We start from the raw sequence: 21,732 nt of genomic DNA on the forward strand, positions 1-21,732 counted from the left end.
GGGATTCGAACCCACGCCTCCTGGGGAGACTGTGACCTGAACGCAACGCCTTAGACCGCTCCGCCATCCTGGCAACTGGTAATGCTCTCTTGACCGTGTTTCCTTGGTTATTGCTTGGTACTTTCAATGGGCTCTGTCTGAGGTGGGATTCGAACCCACGCCTCCTGTGGAGACTGCGACCTGAACGCAACGCCTTAGACCGCTCTGCCATCCTGGCAGCTGGTAATGCTCTCTTGACTGTGTTTGCTTTGTTATTGCTTGGTACTTTCAACGGGCTCTGTCTGAGGTGGGATTCGAACCCACGCCTCCAGGGGAGACTGCGACCTGAACGCAACGCCTTAGACCGCTCCGCCATCCTGGCAGCTGGTAATGCTCTCTTGACTGTGTTTGCTTTCTTCTTGCTTGGTACTTTCAATGGGCTCTGTCTGAGGTGGGATTCGAACCCACGCCTCCTGGGGAGACTGCGACCTGAACGCAACGCCGAAGACCGCTCCGCCGTCCTTGCAGCTGGTAATGCTCTCTTGACTGTGTTTGCTTTCTTCTTGCTTGGTACTTTCAATGGGCTCTGTCTGAGGTGGGATTCGAACCCACGCCTCCTGGGGAGACTGCGACCTGAACGCAACGCCTTAGACCGCTCCGCCATCCTGGCAACTGGTAATGCTTTCTTGACTGTGTTTCCTTTGTTCTTGCTTGGTACTTTCAATGGGCTCTGTCTGAGGTGGGATTCGAACCCACGCCTCCTGGGGAGACTGTGACCTGACCGCAACGCCTTAGACCGCTCTGCCATCCTGGCAACTGGTAATGCTCTCTTGACCGTGTTTCCTTGGTTATTGCTTGGTACTTTCAATGGGCTCTGTCTGAGGTGGGATTCGAACCCACGCCTCCAGGGGAGACTGCGACCTGAACGCAACGCCTTAGACCGCTCCGCCATCCTGGCAACTGGTAATGCTTTCTTGACTGTGTTTCCTTTGTTCTTGCTTGGTACTTTCAATGGGCTCTGTCTGAGGTGGGATTCGAACCCACGCCTCCTGGGGAGACTGCGACCTGAACGCAACGCCTTAGACCGCTCCGCCATCCTGGCAACTGGTAATGCTTTCTTGACTGTGTTTCCTTTGTTCTTGCTTGGTACTTTCAATGGGCTCTGTCTGAGGTGGGATTCGAACCCACGCCTCCTGGGGAGACTGCGACCTGAACGCAACGCCTTAGACCGCTCCGCCATCCTGGCAACTGGTAATGCTCTCTTGACCGTGTTTGCTTTGTTATTGCTAGGTACTTTCAATGGGCTCTGTCTGAGGTGGGATTCGAACCCACGCCTCCAGGGGAGACTGCGACCTGAACGCAACGCCTTAGACCGCTCCGCCATCCTGGCACCTGGTAATGCTCTCTTTACTGTCTTTGCTTTCTTCTTGCTTGGTACTTTCATTGGGCTCTGTCTGCTGCGGGATTTGAACCCACGCCTGCTGGGGAGACGGCGACCTGAACGCAGCGCCTTAGACCGCTCTGCAATCCTGGCAACTGGTAATGCTCTCTTGAATGTGTTTGCTTTGTTCTTGCTTGGTACTTTCAATGGGCTCTGTCTGAGGTGGGATTCGAACCCACGCCTCCTGGGGAGACTGTCACCTGAACGCAACGCCTTAGACCGATCCGCCATCCTGGCAACTGGTAATGCTCTCTTGACCGTGTTTCCTTTGTCATTGCTTGGTACTTTCAATGGGCTCTGTCTGAGGTGGGATTCGAACCCACGCCTCCTGGGGAGACTGCGACCTGAACGCAACGCCTTCGACCACTCCGCCATCCTTGCAGCTGGTAATGCTCTCTTGACTGTCTTTGCTTTCTTCTTGCTTGGTACTTTCATTGGGCTCTGTCTGCTGCGGGATTTGAACCCACGCCTGCTGGGGAGACGGCGACCTGAACGCAGCGCCTTAGACCGCTCTGCAATCCTGGCAACTGGTAATGCTCTCTTGAATGTGTTTGCTTTGTTCTTGCTTGGTACTTTCAATGGGCTCTGTCTGAGGTGGGATTCGAACCCACGCCTCCTGGGGAGACTGCGACCTGAACGCAACACCTTAGACCGCTCCGCTATGCTGGCATCAGGTAATGCTCTCTTGACTGTGTTTGCTTTGTTCTTGCTTGGTACTTTCAATGGTCACTGTCTGAGGTGGGATTTGAACCCACGCCTCCTGGGGAGACTGCGACCTGAACGCAACGCCTTAGACCGCTCTGCCATCTTATCATCTGGTAATGCTCTCTTGACTGTGTTTGCTTTCTTCTTGCTTGGTACTTTCAATGGGCTCTGTCAGAGGTGGGATTCGAACCCACGCCTCCTGGGGAGACTGCGACCTGAACGCAACGCCTTAGACCGCTCCGCCATCCTGGCACCTGGTAATGCTCTCTTTACTGTGTTTGCTTTGTTCTTGCTTGGTACTTTCAATGGGCTCTGTCTGAGGTGGGATTCGAACCCACGCCTCCTGGGGAGACTGTGACCTGAACGCAACGCCTTAGACCGCTCCGCCATCCTGGCAACTGGTAATGCTCTCTTGACCGTGTTTCCTTGGTTATTGCTTGGTACTTTCAATGGGCTCTGTCTGAGGCGGGATTCGAACCCACGCCTCCTGGGGAGACTGCGACCTGAACGCAACGCCTTATACCGCTCCGCCATCCTGGCAACTGGTAATGCTCTCTTGACTGTGTTTACTTTGTTCTTGCTTGGTACTTTCAATGGGCTCTGTCTGAGGCGGGATTCGAACCCACGCCTCCTGGGGAGACTGCGACCTGAACGCAGCGCCTTAGACCGCTCTGCCATCCTGGCAACTGGTAATGCTCTCTTGACTGTGTTTGCTTTGTTCTTGCTTGGTACTTTCAATGGGCTCTGTCTGAGGCGGGATTCGAACCCACGCCACCAGGGGAGACTGCGACCTGAACGCAACGCCTTAGACCGCTCTGCCATCCTGGCAACTGGTAATGCTCTCTTGACTGTGTTTGCTTTCTTCTTGCTTGGTACTGAGGCGGGATTCGAACCCACGCCTCCAGGGGTGACTGCGACCTGAACGCAACGCCTTAGACCGCTCTGCCATCCTGGCAACTGGTAATGCTCTCTTGAATGTGTTTGCTTTGTTCTGCTTGGTACTTTCAATGGGCTCTGTCTGAGGTGGGATTCGAACCCACGCCTCCTGGGGAGACTGCGACCTGAACGCAACACCTTAGACCGCTCCGCCATCCTGGCAACTGGTAATGATCTCTTGACTGTGTTTGCTTTGTTCTTGCTTGGTACTTTCAATGGGCACTGTCTGAGGTGGGATTCGAACCCACGCCTCCTGGGGACACTGCGACCTGAACGCAACGCCTTAGACCGCTCCGCTATGCTGGCATCTGGTAATGCTCTCTTGACTGTGTTTGCTTTGTTCTTGCTTGGTAGTTTCAATGGTCACTGTCTGAGGTGGGATTTGAACCCACGCCTCCTGGGGAGACTGCGACCTGAACGCAACGCCTTAGACCGCTCTGCCATCTTATCATCTGGTAATGCTCTCTTGACTGTGTTTGCTTTGTTCTTGCTTGGTACTTTCAATGGGCTCTGTCTGAGGTGGGATTCGAACCCACGCCTCCTAGGGAGACTGCGACCTGAACGCAACGCCTTAGACCGCTCCGCCATCCTGGCAACTGGTAATGCTTTCTTGACTGTGTTTCCTTTGTTCTTGCTTGGTACTTTCAATGGGCTCTGTCTGAGGTGGGATTCGAACCCACGCCTCCTGGGAGACTGCGACCTGAACGCAACGCCTTAGACCGCTCCGCTATGCTTGAAACTGGTAATGCTCTCTTGACTGTGTTTGCTTTGTTCTTGCTTGGTACTTTCAATGGGCACTGTCTGAGGTGGGATTTGAACCCACGCCTCCTGGGGAGACTGCGACCTGAACGCAACGCCTTAGACCGCTCTGCCATCTTATCATCTGGTAATGCTCTCTTGACTGTGTTTGCTTTGTTATTGCTTGGTACTTTCAATGGGCTCTGTCTGAGGTGGGATTTGAACCCACGCCTCCTGGGGAGACTGCGACCTGTACGCAACGCCTAAGACCGCTCTGCCATCCTTGCAGCTGGTAATGCTCTCTTGACTGTGTTTGCTTTGTTCTTGCTTGGTACTTTCAATGGGCTCTGTCTGAGGTGGGATTCGAACCCACGCCTCCTGGGGAGACTGCGACCTGAACGCAACGCCTTAGACCGCTCCGCCATCCTGGCACCTGGTAATGCTCTCTTTACTGTGTTTGCTTTGTTCTTGCTTGGTACTTTCAATGGGCTCTGTCTGAGGTGGGATTCGAACCCACGCCTCCTGGGGAGACTGTGACCTGAACGCAACGCCTTCGACCGCTCTGCCATCCTGGCAGCTGGTAATGCTCTCTTGACTGTGTTTGCTTTGTTATTGCTTGGTACTTTCAACGGGCTCTGTCTGAGGTGGGATTCGAACCCACGCCTCCAGGGGAGACTGCGACCTGAACGCAACGCCTTAGACCGCTCCGCCATCCTGGCAGCTGGTAATGCTCTCTTGACTGTGTTTGCTTTCTTCTTGCTTGGTACTTTAAATGGGCTCTGTCTGAGGTGGGATTCGAACCCACGCCTCCTGGGGAGACTGCAACCTGAACGCAACGCCGAAGACCGCTCCGCCGTCCTTGCAGCTGGTAATGCTCTCTTGACTGTGTTTGCTTTCTTCTTGCTTGGTACTTTCAATGGGCTCTGTCTGAGGTGGGATTCGAACCCACGCCTCCTGGGGAGACTGCGACCTGAACGCAATGCCTTAGACCGCTCCGCCATCCTGGCAACTGGTAATGCTTTCTTGACTGTGTTTCCTTTGTTCTTGCTTGGTACTTTCAATGGGCTCTGTCTGAGGTGGGATTCGAACCCACGCCTCCTGGGGAGACTGTGACCTGACCGCAACGCCTTAGACCGCTCTGCCATCCTGGCAACTGGTAATGCTCTCTTGACCGTGTTTCCTTGGTTATTGCTTGGTACTTTCAATGGGCTCTGTCTGAGGTGGGATTCGAACCCACGCCTCCTGGGGAGACTGCGACCTGAACGCAATGCCTTAGACCGCTCCGCCATCCTGGCAACTGGTAATGCTCTCTTGACCGTGTTTGCTTTGTTATTGCTAGGTACTTTCAATGGGCTCTGTCTGAGGTGGGATTCGAACCCACGCCTCCAGGGGAGACTGCGACCTGAACGCAACGCCTTAGACCGCTCCGCCATCCTGGCACCTGGTAATGCTCTCTTTACTGTGTTTGCTTTGTTCTTGCTTGGTACTTTCAATGGGCTCTGTCTGAGGTGGGATTCGAACCCACGCCTCCTGGGGAGACTGTCACCTGAACGCAACGCCTTAGACCGCTCCGCCATCCTTGCAGCTGGTAATGCTCTCTTGACTGTCTTTGCTTTCTTCTTGCTTGGTACTTTCATTGGGCTCTGTCTGCTGCGGGATTTGAACCCACGCCTGCTGGGGAGACGGCGACCTGAACGCAGCGCCTTAGACCGCTCTGCAATCCTGGCAACTGGTAATGCTCTCTTGAATGTGTTTGCTTTGTTCTTGCTTGGTACTTTCAATGGGCTCTGTCTGAGGTGGGATTCGAACCCACGCCTCCTGGGGAGACTGCGACCTGAACGCAACACCTTAGACCGCTCCGCTATGCTGGCATCAGGTAATGCTCTCTTGACTGTGTTTGCTTTGTTCTTGCTTGGTACTTTCAATGGTCACTGTCTGAGGTGGGATTTGAACCCACGCCTCCTGGGGAGACTGCGACCTGAACGCAACGCCTTAGACCGCTCTGCCATCTTATCATCTGGTAATGCTCTCTTGACTGTGTTTGCTTTCTTCTTGCTTGGTACTTTCAATGGGCTCTGTCAGAGGTGGGATTCGAACCCACGCCTCCTGGGGAGACTGCGACCTGAACGCAACGCCTTAGACCGCTCCGCCATCCTGGCACCTGGTAATGCTCTCTTTACTGTGTTTGCTTTGTTCTTGCTTGGTACTTTCAATGGGCTCTGTCTGAGGTGGGATTCGAACCCACGCCTCCTGGGGAGACTGTGACCTGAACGCAACGCCTTAGACCGCTCCGCCATCCTGGCAACTGGTAATGCTCTCTTGACCGTGTTTCCTTGGTTATTGCTTGGTACTTTCAATGGGCTCTGTCTGAGGCGGGATTCGAACCCACGCCTCCTGGGGAGACTGCGACCTGAACGCAACGCCTTATACCGCTCCGCCATCCTGGCAACTGGTAATGCTCTCTTGACTGTGTTTACTTTGTTCTTGCTTGGTACTTTCAATGGGCTCTGTCTGAGGCGGGATTCGAACCCACGCCTCCTGGGGAGACTGCGACCTGAACGCAGCGCCTTAGACCGCTCTGCCATCCTGGCAACTGGTAATGCTCTCTTGACTGTGTTTGCTTTGTTCTTGCTTGGTACTTTCAATGGGCTCTGTCTGAGGCGGGATTCGAACCCACGCCACCAGGGGAGACTGCGACCTGAACGCAACGCCTTAGACCGCTCTGCCATCCTGGCAACTGGTAATGCTCTCTTGACTGTGTTTGCTTTCTTCTTGCTTGGTACTGAGGCGGGATTCGAACCCACGCCTCCAGGGGTGACTGCGACCTGAACGCAACGCCTTAGACCGCTCTGCCATCCTGGCAACTGGTAATGCTCTCTTGAATGTGTTTGCTTTGTTCTGCTTGGTACTTTCAATGGGCTCTGTCTGAGGTGGGATTCGAACCCACGCCTCCTGGGGAGACTGCGACCTGAACGCAACACCTTAGACCGCTCCGCCATCCTGGCAACTGGTAATGATCTCTTGACTGTGTTTGCTTTGTTCTTGCTTGGTACTTTCAATGGGCACTGTCTGAGGTGGGATTCGAACCCACGCCTCCTGGGGACACTGCGACCTGAACGCAACGCCTTAGACCGCTCCGCCATCCTGGCAACTGGTAATGCTCTCTTGACTGTGTTTGCTTTGTTCTTGCTTGGTAGTTTCAATGGTCACTGTCTGAGGTGGGATTTGAACCCACGCCTCCTGGGGAGACTGCGACCTGAACGCAACGCCTTAGACCGCTCTGCCATCTTATCATCTGGTAATGCTCTCTTGACTGTGTTTGCTTTGTTCTTGCTTGGTACTTTCAATGGGCTCTGTCTGAGGTGGGATTCGAACCCACGCCTCCTAGGGAGACTGCGACCTGAACGCAACGCCTTAGACCGCTCCGCCATCCTGGCAACTGGTAATGCTTTCTTGACTGTGTTTCCTTTGTTCTTGCTTGGTACTTTCAATGGGCTCTGTCTGAGGTGGGATTCGAACCCACGCCTCCTGGGAAGACTGTGACCTGAACGCAACGCCTTAGACCGCTCCGCCATCCTGGCAACTGGTAATGCTCTCTTGACCGTGTTTCCTTGGTTATTGCTTGGTACTTTCAATGGGCTCTGTCTGAGGTGGGATTCGAACCCACGCCTCCTGTGGAGACTGCGACCTGAACGCAACGCCTTAGACCGCTCCGCTATGCTTGAAACTGGTAATGCTCTCTTGACTGTGTTTGCTTTGTTCTTGCTTGGTACTTTCAATGGGCACTGTCTGAGGTGGGATTTGAACCCACGCCTCCTGGGGAGACTGCGACCTGAACGCAACGCCTTAGACCGCTCTGCCATCTTATCATCTGGTAATGCTCTCTTGACTGTGTTTGCTTTGTTATTGCTTGGTACTTTCAATGGGCTCTGTCTGAGGTGGGATTTGAACCCACGCCTCCTGGGGAGACTGCGACCTGTACGCAACGCCTAAGACCGCTCTGCCATCCTTGCAGCTGGTAATGCTCTCTTGACTGTGTTTGCTTTGTTCTTGCTTGGTACTTTCAATGGGCTCTGTCTGAGGTGGGATTCGAACCCACGCCTCCTGGGGAGACTGCGACCTGAACGCAACGCCTTAGACCGCTCCGCCATCCTGGCACCTGGTAATGCTCTCTTTACTGTGTTTGCTTTGTTCTTGCTTGGTACTTTCAATGGGCTCTGTCTGAGGTGGGATTCGAACCCACGCCTCCTGGGGAGACTGTGACCTGAACGCAACGCCTTCGACCGCTCTGCCATCCTGGCAGCTGGTAATGCTCTCTTGACTGTGTTTGCTTTGTTATTGCTTGGTACTTTCAACGGGCTCTGTCTGAGGTGGGATTCGAACCCACGCCTCCAGGGGAGACTGCGACCTGAACGCAACGCCTTAGACCGCTCCGCCATCCTGGCAGCTGGTAATGCTCTCTTGACTGTGTTTGCTTTCTTCTTGCTTGGTACTTTAAATGGGCTCTGTCTGAGGTGGGATTCGAACCCACGCCTCCTGGGGAGACTGCAACCTGAACGCAACGCCGAAGACCGCTCCGCCGTCCTTGCAGCTGGTAATGCTCTCTTGACTGTGTTTGCTTTCTTCTTGCTTGGTACTTTCAATGGGCTCTGTCTGAGGTGGGATTCGAACCCACGCCTCCTGGGGAGACTGCGACCTGAACGCAATGCCTTAGACCGCTCCGCCATCCTGGCAACTGGTAATGCTTTCTTGACTGTGTTTCCTTTGTTCTTGCTTGGTACTTTCAATGGGCTCTGTCTGAGGTGGGATTCGAACCCACGCCTCCTGGGGAGACTGTGACCTGACCGCAACGCCTTAGACCGCTCTGCCATCCTGGCAACTGGTAATGCTCTCTTGACCGTGTTTCCTTGGTTATTGCTTGGTACTTTCAATGGGCTCTGTCTGAGGTGGGATTCGAACCCACGCCTCCTGGGGAGACTGCGACCTGAACGCAATGCCTTAGACCGCTCCGCCATCCTGGCAACTGGTAATGCTCTCTTGACCGTGTTTGCTTTGTTATTGCTAGGTACTTTCAATGGGCTCTGTCTGAGGTGGGATTCGAACCCACGCCTCCAGGGGAGACTGCGACCTGAACGCAACGCCTTAGACCGCTCCGCCATCCTGGCACCTGGTAATGCTCTCTTTACTGTGTTTGCTTTGTTCTTGCTTGGTACTTTCAATGGGCTCTGTCTGAGGTGGGATTCGAACCCACGCCTCCTGGGGAGACTGTCACCTGAACGCAACGCCTTAGACCGCTCCGCCATCCTGGCACCTGGTAATGCTCTCTTTACTGTGTTTGCTTTGTTCTTGCTTGGTACTTTCAATGGGCTCTGTCTGAGGTGGGATTCGAACCCACGCCTCCTGGGGAGACTGTCACCTGAACGCAACGCCTTAGACCGCTCCGCCATCCTGGCAACTGGTAATGCTCTCTTGACCGTGTTTCCTTTGTCATTGCTTGGTACTTTCAATGGGCTCTGTCTGAGGTGGGATTCGAACCCACGCCTCCTGGGGAGACTGCGACCTGAACGCAACGCCTTCGACCGCTCCGCCATCCTTGCAGCTGGTAATGCTCTCTTGACTGTCTTTGCTTTCTTCTTGCTTGGTACTTTCATTGGGCTCTGTCTGCTGCGGGATTTGAACCCACGCCTGCTGGGGAGACGGCGACCTGAACGCAGCGCCTTAGACCGCTCTGCAATCCTGGCAACTGGTAATGCTCTCTTGAATGTGTTTGCTTTGTTCTTGCTTGGTACTTTCAATGGGCTCTGTCTGAGGTGGGATTCGAACCCACGCCTCCTGGGGAGACTGCGACCTGAACGCAACACCTTAGACCGCTCCGCTATGCTGGCATCTGGTAATGCTCTCTTGACTGTGTTTGCTTTGTTCTTGCTTGGTACTTTCAATGGTCACTGTCTGAGGTGGGATTTGAACCCACGCCTCCTGGGGAGACTGCGACCTGAACGCAACGCCTTAGACCGCTCTGCCATCTTATCATCTGGTAATGCTCTCTTGACTGTGTTTGCTTTGTTCTTGCTTGGTACTTTCAATGGGCTCTGTCTGAGGTGGGATTCGAACCCACGCCTCCTGTGGAGACTGCGACCTGAACGCAACGCATTAGACCGCTCCGCTATGCTTGCAACTGGTAATGCTCTCTTGACTGTGTTTGCTTTATTCTTGCTTGGTACTTTCAATGGGCACTGTCTGAGGTGGGATTTGAACCCACGCCTCCTGGGGAGACTGCGACCTGAACGCAACGCCTTAGACCGCTCTGCCATCTTATCATCTGGTAATGCTCTCTTGACTGTGTTTGCTTTGTTCTTGCTTGGTACTTTCAATGGGCTCTGTCTGAGGCGGGATTCGAACCCACGCCTCCTGGGGAGACTGCGACCTGAACGCAACGCCTAAGACCGCTCTGCCATCCTTGCAGCTGGTAATGCTCTCTTGACTGTGTTTGCTTTCTTCTTGCTTGTTACTTTCAATGGGCTCTGTCTGCTGCGGCATTCAAACCCACGCCTCCTGGGAAGACTGCGACCTGAACGCAGCGCCTTAGACCGCTCTGCCATCCTGGCAACTGGTAATGCTCTCTTGACTGTGTTTGCTTTGTTCTTGCTTGGAACTTTCAATGGGCTCTGTCTGAGGCGGGATTCGAACCCACGCCTCCTGGGGAGACTGCGACCTGAACGCAACGCCTTATACCGCTCCGCCATCCTGGCAACTGGTAATGCTCTCTTGACTGTGTTTACTTTGTTCTTGCTTGGTACTTTCAATGGGCTCTGTCTGAGGTGGGATTCGAACCCACGCCTCCTGGGGAGACTGCGACCTGAACGCAACGCCTTAGACCGCTCCGCCATCCTGGCAACTGGTAATGCTTTCTTGACTGTGTTTCCTTTGTTCTTGCTTGGTACTTTCAATGGGCTCTGTCTGAGGTGGGATTCGAACCCACGCCTCCTGGGGAGACTGTGACCTGAACGCAACGCCTTAGACCGCTCCGCCATCCTGGCACCTGGTAATGCTCTCTTTACTGTGTTTGCTTTGTTCTTGCTTGGTACTTTCAATGGGCTCTGTCTGAGGTGGGATTCGAACCCACGCCTCCTGGGGAGACTGTGACCTGAACGCAACGCCTTAGACCGCTCCGCCATCCTGGCAACTGGTAATGCTCTCTTGACCGTGTTTCCTTGGTTATTGCTTGGTACTTTCAATGGGCTCTGTCTGAGGCGGGATTCGAACCCACGCCTCCTGGGGAGACTGCGACCTGAACGCAACGCCTTATACCGCTCCGCCATCCTGGCAACTGGTAATGCTCTCTTGACTGTGTTTACTTTGTTCTTGCTTGGTACTTTCAATGGGCTCTGTCTGAGGCGGGATTCGAACCCACGCCTCCTGGGGAGACTGCGACCTGAACGCAGCGCCTTAGACCGCTCCGCCATCCTGGCAACTGGTAATGCTCTCTTGACTGTGTTTGCTTTGTTCTTGCTTGGTACTTTCAATGGGCTCTGTCTGAGGCGGGATTCGAACCCACGCCACCAGGGGAGACTGCGACCTGAACGCAACGCCTTAGACCGCTCTGCCATCCTGGCAACTGGTAATGCTCTCTTGACTGTGTTTGCTTTCTTCTTGCTTGGTACTTTCAATGGGCTCTGTCTGAGGCGGGATTCGAACCCACGCCTCCAGGGGTGACTGAGACCTGAACGCAACGCCTTAGACCGCTCTGCCATCCTGGCAACTGGTAATGCTCTCTTGAATGTGTTTGCTTTGTTCTTGCTTGGTACTTTCAATGGGCTCTGTCTGAGGCGGGATTCGAACCCACGCCTCCTGGGGAGACTGCGACCTGAACGCAACACCTTAGACCGCTCCGCCATCCTGGCAACTGGTAATGATCTCTTGACTGTGTTTGCTTTGTTCTTGCTTGGTACTTTCAATGGGCACTGTCTGAGGTGGGATTCGAACCCACGCCTCCTGGGGACACTGCGACCTGAACGCAACGCCTTAGACCGCTCCGCTATGCTGGCATCTGGTAATGCTCTCTTGACTGTGTTTGCTTTGTTCTTGCTTGGTACTTTCAATGGTCACTGTCTGAGGTGGGATTTGAACCCACGCCTCCTGGGGAGACTGCGACCTGAACGCAACGCCTTAGACCGCTCTGCCATCTTATCATCTGGTAATGCTCTCTTGACTGTGTTTGCTTTGTTCTTGCTTGGTACTTTCAATGGGCTCTGCCTGAGGTGGGATTCGAACCCACGCCTCCTGGGGAGACTGCGACCTGAACGCAACACCTTAGACCGCTCCGCTATGCTGGCATCTGGTAATGCTCTCTTGACTGTGTTTGCTTTGTTCTTGCTTGGTACTTTCAATGGTCACTGTCTGAGGTGGGATTTGAACCCACGCCTCCTGGGGAGACTGCGACCTGAACGCAACGCCTTAGACCGCTCTGCCATCTTATCATCTGGTAATGCTCTCTTGACTGTGTTTGCTTTGTTCTTGCTTGGTACTTTCAATGGGCTCTGTCTGAGGTGGGATTCGAACCCACGCCTCCTGGGGAGACTGCGACCTGAACGCAACGCCTTAGACCGCTCCGCCATCCTGGCAACTGGTAATGCTTTCTTGACTGTGTTTCCTTTGTTCTTGCTTGGTACTTTCAATGGGCTCTGTCTGAGGTGGGATTCGAACCCACGCCTCCTGGGGAGACTGCGACCTGAACGCAACGCCTTAGACCGCTCCGCCATCCTGGCACCTGGTAATGCTCTCTTTACTGTGTTTGCTTTGTTCTTGCTTGGTACTTTCAATGGGCTCTGTCTGAGGTGGGATTCGAACCCACGCCTCCTGGGGAGACTGTGACCTGAACGCAACACCTTAGACCGCTCCGCCATCCTGGCAACTGGTAATGCACTCTTGACCGTGTTTCCTTGGTTATTGCTTGGTACTTTCAATGGGCTCTGTCTGAGGTGGGATTCGAACCCACGCCTCCTGTGGAGACTGCGACCTGAACGCAACGCATTAGACCGCTCCGCTATGCTTGCAACTGGTAATGCTCTCTTGACTGTGTTTGCTTTGTTCTTGCTTGGTACTTTCAATGGGCACTGTCTGAGGTGGGATTTGAACCCACGCCTCCTGGGGAGACTGCGACCTGAACGCAACGCCTTAGACCGCTCTGCCATCTTATCATCTGGTAATGCTCTCTTGACTGTGTTTGCTTTGTTCTTGCTTGGTACTTTCAATGGGCTCTGTCTGAGGCGGGATTCGAACCCACGCCTCCTGGGGAGACTGCAACCTGAACGCAACGCCTAAGACCGCTCTGCCATCCTTGCAGCTGGTAATGCTCTCTTGACTGTGTTTGCTTTCTTCTTGCTTGTTACTTTCAATGGGCTCTGTCTGCTGCGGCATTCAAACCCACGCCTCCTGGGAAGACTGCGACCTGAACGCAGCGCCTTAGACCGCTCTGCCATCCTGGCAACTGGTAATGCTCTCTTGACTGTGTTTGCTTTGTTCTTGCTTGGTACTTTCAATGGGCTCTGTCTGAGGCGGGATTCGAACCCACGCCTCCTGGGGAGACTGCGACCTGAACGCAACGCCTTATACCGCTCCGCCATCCTGGCAACTGTTAATGCTCTCTTGACTGTGTTTACTTTGTTCTTGCTTGGGAATTTCAATGGGCTCTGTCTGAGGTGGGATTCGAACCCACGCCTCCTGGGGAGACTGCGACCTGAACGCAGCGCCTTAGACCGCTCTGCCATCCTGGCAACTGGTAATGCTCTCTTGACTGTGTTTGCTTTGTTCTTGCTTGGTACTTTCAATGGGCTCTGTCTGAGGCGGGATTCGAACCCACGCCTCCAGGGGAGACTGCGACCTGAACGCAACGCCTTAGACCGCTCCGCCATCCTGGCACCTGGTAATGCTCTCTTGAATGTGTTTGCTTTGTTCTTGCTTGGTACTTTCAATGGGCTCTGTCTGAGGTGGGATTCGAACCCACGCCTCCTGGGGAGACTGCGACCTGAACGCAACGGCTTAGACCGCTCTGCCATCTTATCATCTGGTAATGCTCTCTGGAATGTGTTTGCTTTGTTCTTCCTTGGTACTTTCAATGGGCTCTGTCTGAGGTGGGATTAGAACCCACGCCTCCTGGGGAGACTGCGACCTGAACGCAACGCCTTAGACCGCTGCGCCATCCTGGCACCTGGTAATGCTCTCTTGAATGTGTTTGCTTTGTTCTTGCTTGGTACTTTCAATGGGCTCTGTCTGAGGTGGGATTCGAACCCACGCCTCCTGGGGAGACTGCGACCTGAACGCAACGCCTTAGACCACTCCGCCATCCTGGCACCTGGTAATGCTCTCTTGAATGTGTTTGCTTTGTTCTTGCTTGGTACTTTCAATGGGCTCTGTCTGAGGTGGGATTCGAACCCACGCCTCCTGGGGAGACTGCGACCTGAACGCAACGCCTTAGACCGCTCCGCCATCCTGGCACCTGCTAATGCTCTCTTGAATGTGTTTGCTTTGTTCTTGCTTGGTACTTTCAATGGGCTCTGTCTGAGGCGGGATTCGAACCCACGCCTCCTGGGGAGACTGCGACCTGAACGCAACGCCTTAGACCACTCCGCCATCCTGGCACCTGGTAATGCTCTCTTGAATGTGTTTGCTTTGTTCTTGCTTGGTACTTTCAATGGGCTCTGTCTGAGGTGGGATTCGAACCCACGCCTCCTGGGGAGACTGCGACCTGAACGCAGCGCCTTAGACCGCTATGCCATCCTGGCAACTGGTAATGCTCTCTTGATTGTCTTTGCTTTGTTCTTGCTTGGTACTTTCAATGGGTTCTGTCTGAGGCGGGATTCGAACCCACGCCTCCTGGGGAGACTGCGACCTGAACGCAACGCCTTAGACCGCTCCGCCATCCTGGCAACTGGTAATGCTCTCTTGACTGTGTTTGCTTTGTTCTTGCTTGGTACTTTCAATGGGCACTGTCTGAGGTGGGATTTTAACCCACGCCTCCTGGGGAGACTGCGACCTGAACGCAACGGCTTAGACCGCACTGCCATCTTATCATCTGGTAATGCTCTCTTGAATGTGTTTGCTTTGTTCTTGCTTGGTACTTTCAATGGGCACTGTCTGAGGTGGGATTTGAACCCACGCCTCCTGGGGAGACTGCGACCTGAACGCAACGCCTTAGACCGCTCCGCCATCCTGGCACCTGGTAATGCTCTCTTGAATGTGTTTGCTTTGTTCTTCCTTGGTACTTTCAATGGGCTCTGTCTGAGGTGGGATTAGAACCGACGCCTCCTGGGGAGACTGTGACCTGAACGCAACGCCTTAGACCGCTCTGCCATCTTATCATCTGGTAATGCTCTCTTGACTGTGTTTGCTTTGTTCTTGCTTGGTACTTTCAATGGGCTCTGTCTGAGGTGGGATTCGAACCCACGCCTCCTGGGGAGACTGCGACCTGAACGCAACACCTTAGACCGCTCCGCTATGCTGGCATCTGGTAATGCTCTCTTGACTGTGTTTGCTTTGTTCTTGCTTGGTACTTTCAATGGTCACTGTCTGAGGTGGGATTTGAACCCACGTCTCCTGGGGAGACTGCGACCTGAACGCAACGCCTTAGACCGCTCTGCCATGTTATCATCTGGTAATGCTCTCTTGACTGTGTTTGCTTTGTTCTTGCTTGGTACTTTCAATGGGCTCTGTCTGAGGTGGGATTCGAACCCACGCCTCCTGGGGAGACTGCGACCTGAACGCAACGCCTTAGACCGCTCCGCCATCCTGGCAACTGGTAATGCTTTCTTGACTGTGTTTCCTTTGTTCTTGCTTGGTACTTTCAATGGGCTCTGTCTGAGGTGGGATTCGAACCCACGCCTCCTGGGGAGACTGCGACCTGAACGCAACGCCTTAGACCGCTCCGCCATCCTGGCACCTGGTAATGCTCTCTTTACTGTGTTTGCTTTGTTCTTGCTTGGTACTTTCAATGGGCTCTGTCTGAGGTGGGATTCGAACCCACGCCTCCTGGGGAGACTGTGACCTGAACGCAACGCCTTAGACCGCTCCGCCATCCTGGCAACTGGTAATGCTCTCTTGACTGTGTTTGCTTTGTTCTTGCTTGGTACTTTCAATGGGCACTGTCTGAGGTGGGATTTGAACCCACGCCTCCTGGGGAGACTGCGACCTGAACGCAACGCCTTAGACCGCTCTGCCATCTTATCATCTGGTAATGCTCTCTTGACTGTGTTTGCTTTGTTCTTGCTTGGTACTTTCAATGGGCTCTGTCTGAGGTGGGATTCGAACCCACGCCTCCTGGGGAGACTGCGACCTGAACGCAACACCTTAGACCGCTCCGCTATGCTGGCATCTGGTAATGCTCTCTTGACTGTGTTTGCTTTGTTCTTGCTTGGTACTTTCAATGGGCTCTGTCTGAGGTGGGATTCGAACCCACGCCTCCTGGGGAGACTGCGACCTGAACGCAACGCCTTAGACCGCTCCGCCATCCTGGCAACTGGTAATGCTTTCTTGACTGTGTTTCCTTTGTTCTTGCTTGGTACTTTCAATGGGCTCTGTCTGAGGTGGGATTCGAACCCACGCCTCCTGGGGAGACTGTGACCTGAACGCAACGCCTTAGACCGCTCCGCCATCCTGGCAACTGGTAATGCTCTCTTGACCGTGTTTCCTTGGTTATTGCTTGGTACTTTCAATGGGCTCTGTCTGAGGTGGGATTCGAACCCACGCCTCCTGTGGAGACTGCGACCTGAACGCAACGCATTAGACCGCTCCGCTATGCTTGCAACTGGTAATGCTCTCTTGACTGTGTTTGCTTTGTTCTTGCTTGGTACTTTCAATGGGCACTGTCTGAGGTGGGATTTGAACCCACGCCTCCTGGGGAGACTGCGACCTGAACGCAACGCCTTAGACCGCTCTGCCATCTTATCATCTGGTAATGCTCTCTTGACTGTGTTTGCTTTGTTCTTGCTTGGTACTTTCAATGGGCTCTGTCTGAGGCGGGATTCGAACCCACGCCTCCTGGGGAGACTGCAACCTGAACGCAACGCCTAAGACCGCTCTGCCATCCTTGCAGCTGGTAATGCTCTCTTGACTGTGTTTGCTTTCTTCTTGCTTGTTACTTTCAATGGGCTCTGTCTGCTGCGGCATTCAAACCCACGCCTCCTGGGAATACTGCGACCTGAACGCAGCGCCTTAGACCGCTCTGCCATCCTGGCAACTGGTAATGCTCTCTTGACTGTGTTTGCTTTGTTCTTGCTTGGTACTTTCAATGGGCTCTGTCTGAGGCGGGATTCGAACCCACGCCTCCTGGGGAGACTGCGACCTGAACGCAACGCCTTATACCGCTCCGCCATCCTGGCAACTGGTAATGCTCTCTTGACTGTGTTTACTTTGTTCTTGCTTGGTAATTTCAATGGGCTCTGTCTGAGGTGGGATTCGAACCCACGCCTCCTGGGGAGACTGCGACCTGAACGCAACGCCTTAGACCGCTCTGCCATCTTATCATCTGGTAATGCTCTCTTGACTGTGTTTGCTTTGTTCTTGCTTGGTACTTTCAATGGGCTCTGTCTGAGGTGGGATTCGAACCCACGCCTCCTGGGGAGACTGCGACCTGAACGCAACGCCTTAGACCGCTCCGCCATCCTGGCAACTGGTAATGCTTTCTTGACTGTGTTTCCTTTGTTCTTGCTTGGTACTTTCAATGGGCTCTGTCTGAGGTGGGATTCGAACCCACGCCTCCTGGGGAGACTGCGACCTGAACGCAACGCCTTAGACCGCTCCGCCATCCTGGCACCTGGTAATGCTCTCTTTACTGTGTTTGCTTTGTTCTTGCTTGGTACTTTCAATGGGCTCTGTCTGAGGTGGGATTCGAACCCACGCCTCCTGGGGAGACTGTGACCTGAACGCAACGCCTTAGACCGCTCCGCCATCCTGGCAACTGGTAATGCTCTCTTGACTGTGTTTGCTTTGTTCTTGCTTGGTACTTTCAATGGGCACTGTCTGAGGTGGGATTTTAACCCACGCCTCCTGGGGAGACTGCGACCTGAACGCAACGGCTTAGACCGCTCTGCCATCTTATCATCTGGTAATGCTCTCTTGAATGTGTTTGCTTTGTTCTTGCTTGGTACTTTCAATGGGTTCTGTCTGAGGTGGGATTCGAACCCACGCCTCCTGGGGAGACTGTGACCTGAACGCAACGCCTTAGACCGCTCCGCCATCCTGGCAACTGGTAATGCTCTCTTGACTGTGTTTGCTTTGTTCTTGCTTGGTACTTTCAATGGGCACTGTCTGAGGTGGGATTTTAACCCACGCCACCAGGGGAGACTGCGACCTGAACGCAACGCCTTAGACCGCTCTGCCATCCTGGCAACTGGTAATGCTCTCTTGACTGTGTTTGCTTTCTTCTTGCTTGGTACTTTCAATGGGCTCTGTCTGAGGCGGGATTCGAACCCACGCCTCCAGGGGTGACTGCGACCTGAACGCAACGCCTTAGACCGCTCTGCCATCCTGGCAACTGGTAATGCTCTCTTGAATGTGTTTGCTTTGTTCTTGCTTGGTACTTTCAATGGGCTCTGTCTGAGGTGGGATTCGAACCCACGCCTCCTGGGGAGACTGCGACCTGAACGCAACACCTTAGACCGCTCCGCCATCCTGGCAACTGGTAATGATCTCTTGACTGTGTTTGCTTTGTTCTTGCTTGGTACTTTCAATGGTCACTGTCTGAGGTGGGATTTGAACCCACGCCTCCTGGGGAGACTGCGACCTGAACGCAACGCCTTAGACCGCTCTGCCATCTTATCATCTGGTAATGCTCTCTTGACTGTGTTTGCTTTGTTCTTGCTTGGTACTTTCAATGGGCTCTGTCTGAGGTGGGATTCGAACCCACGCCTCCTGGGGAGACTGCGACCTGAACGCAACGCCTTAGACCGCTCCGCCATCCTGGCAACTGGTAATGCTTTCTTGACTGTGTTTCCTTTGTTCTTGCTTGGTACTTTCAATGGGCTCTGTCTGAGGTGGGATTCGAACCCACGCCTCCTGGGGAGACTGCGACCTGAACGCAACGCCTTAGACCGCTCCGCCATCCTGGCACCTGGTAATGCTCTCTTTACTGTGTTTGCTTTGTTCTTGCTTGGTACTTTCAATGGGCTCTGTCTGAGGTGGGATTCGAACCCACGCCTCCTGGGGAGACTGTGACCTGAACGCAACGCCTTAGACCGCTCCGCCATCCTGGCAACTGGTAATGCTCTCTTGACCGTGTTTCCTTGGTTATTGCTTGGTACTTTCAATGGGCTCTGTCTGAGGTGGGATTCGAACCCACGCCTCCTGTGGAGACTGCGACCTGAACGCAACGCATTAGACCGCTCCGCTATGCTTGCAACTGGTAATGCTCTCTTGACTGTGTTTGCTTTGTTCTTGCTTGGTACTTTCAATGGGCACTGTCTGAGGTGGGATTTGAACCCACGCCTCCTGGGGAGACTGCGACCTGAACGCAACGCCTTAGACCGCTCTGCCATCTTATCATCTGGTAATGCTCTCTTGACTGTGTTTGCTTTGTTCTTGCTTGGTACTTTCAATGGGCTCTGTCTGAGGCGGGATTCGAACCCACGCCTCCTGGGGAGACTGCAACCTGAACGCAACGCCTAAGACCGCTCTGCCATCCTTGCAGCTGGTAATGCTCTCTTGACTGTGTTTGCTTTCTTCTTGCTTGTTACTTTCAATGGGCTCTGTCTGCTGCGGCATTCAAACCCACGCCTCCTGGGAAGACTGCGACCTGAACGCAGCGCCTTAGACCGCTCTGCCATCCTGGCAACTGGTAATGCTCTCTTGACTGTGTTTGCTTTGTTCTTGCTTGGTACTTTCAATGGGCTCTGTCTGAGGCGGGATTCGAACCCACGCCTCCTGGGGAGACTGCGACCTGAACGCAACGCCTTATACCGCTCCGCCATCCTGGCAACTGGTAATGCTCTCTTGACTGTGTTTACTTTGTTCTTGCTTGGTAATTTCAATGGGCTCTGTCTGAGGTGGGATTCGAACCCACGCCTCCTGGGGAGACTGCGACCTGAACGCAGCGCCTTAGACCGCTCTGCCATCCTGGCAACTGGTAATGCTCTCTTGACTGTGTTTGCTTTGTTCTTGCTTGGTACTTTCAATGGGCTCTGTCTGAGGCGGGATTCGAACCCACGCCTCCAGGGGAGACTGCGACCTGAACGCAACGCCTTAGACCGCTCCGCCATCCTGGCACCTGGTAATGCTCTCTTGAATGTGTTTGCTTTGTTCTTGCTTGGTACTTTCAATGGGCTCTGTCTGAGGTGGGATTCGAACCCACGCCTCCTGGGGAGACTGCGACCTGAACGCAACACCTTAGACCGCTCCGCTATGCTGGCATCTGGTAATGCTCTCTTGACTGTGTTTGCTTTGTTCTTGCTTGGTACTTTCAATGGGCTCTGTCTGAGGTGGGATTCGAACCCACGCCTCCTGGGGAGACTGTGACCTGAACGCAACGCCTTAGACCGCTCCGCCATCCTGGCAACTGGTAATGCTCTCTTGACTGTGTTTGCTTTGTTCTTGCTTGGTACTTTCAATGGGCACTGTCTGAGGTGGGATTTTAACCCACGCCTCCTGGGGAGACTGCGACCTGAACGCAACGGCTTAGACCGCTCTGCCATCTTATCATCTGGTAATGCTCTCTTGAATGTGTTTGCTTTGTTCTTGCTTGGTACTTTCAATGGGTTCTGTCTGAGGTGGGATTCGAACCCACGCCTCCTGGGGAGACTGTGACCTGAACGCAACGCCTTAGACCGCTCCGCCATCCTGGCAACTGGTAATGCTCTCTTGACTGTGTTTGCTTTGTTCTTGCTTGGTACTTTCAATGGGCACTGTCTGAGGTGGGATTTTAACCCACGCCACCAGGGGAGACTGCGACCTGAACGCAACGCCTTAGACCGCTCTGCCATCCTGGCAACTGGTAATGCTCTCTTGACTGTGTTTGCTTTCTTCTTGCTTGGTACTTTCAATGGGCTCTGTCTGAGGCGGGATTCGAACCCACGCCTCCAGGGGTGACTGCGACCTGAACGCAACGACTTAGACCGCTCTGCCATCCTGGCAACTGGTAATGCTCTCTTGAATGTGTTTGCTTTGTTCTTGCTTGGTACTTTCAATGGGCTCTGTCTGAGGTGGGATTCGAACCCACGCCTCCTGGGGACACTGCGACCTGAACGCAACGCCTTAGACCGCTCCGCTATGCTGGCATCTGGTAATGCTCTCTTGACTGTGTTTGCTTTGTTCTTGCTTGGTACTTTCAATGGTCACTGTCTGATGTGGGATTTGAACCCACGCCTCCTGGGGAGACTGCGACCTGAACGCAACGCCTTAGACCGCTCTGCCATCTTATCATCTGGTAATGCTCTCTTGACTGTGTTTGCTTTGTTCTTGCTTGGTACTTTCAATGGGCTCTGTCTGAGGTGGGATTCGAACCCACGCCTCCTGGGGAGACTGCGACCTGAACGCAACACCTTAGACCGCTCCGCTATGCTGGCATCTGGTAATGCTCTCTTGACTGTGTTTGCTTTGTTCTTGCTTGGTACTTTCAATGGTCACTGTCTGAGGTGGGATTTGAACCCACGCCTCCTGGGGAGACTGCGACCTGAACGCAACGCCTTAGACCGCTCTGCCATCTTATCATCTGGTAATGCTCTCTTGACTGTGTTTGCTTTGTTCTTGCTTGGTACTTTCAATGGGCTCTGTCTGAGGTGGGATTCGAACCCACGCCTCCTGGGGAGACTGCGACCTGAACGCAACGCCTTAGACCGCTCCGCCATCCTGGCAACTGGTAATGCTTTCTTGACTGTGTTTCCTTTGTTCTTGCTTGGTACTTTCAATGGGCTCTGTCTGAGGTGGGATTCGAACCCACGCCTCCTGGG

Source organism: Idiotropiscis lumnitzeri, unplaced genomic scaffold (genome assembly GCF_059441095.1).
Source record: "Idiotropiscis lumnitzeri isolate Australia: NSW breed Sydney's pygmy pipehorse unplaced genomic scaffold, RoL_Ilum_1.0 HiC_scaffold_28, whole genome shotgun sequence".
NCBI lineage: Eukaryota > Metazoa > Chordata > Actinopteri > Syngnathiformes > Syngnathidae > Idiotropiscis > Idiotropiscis lumnitzeri.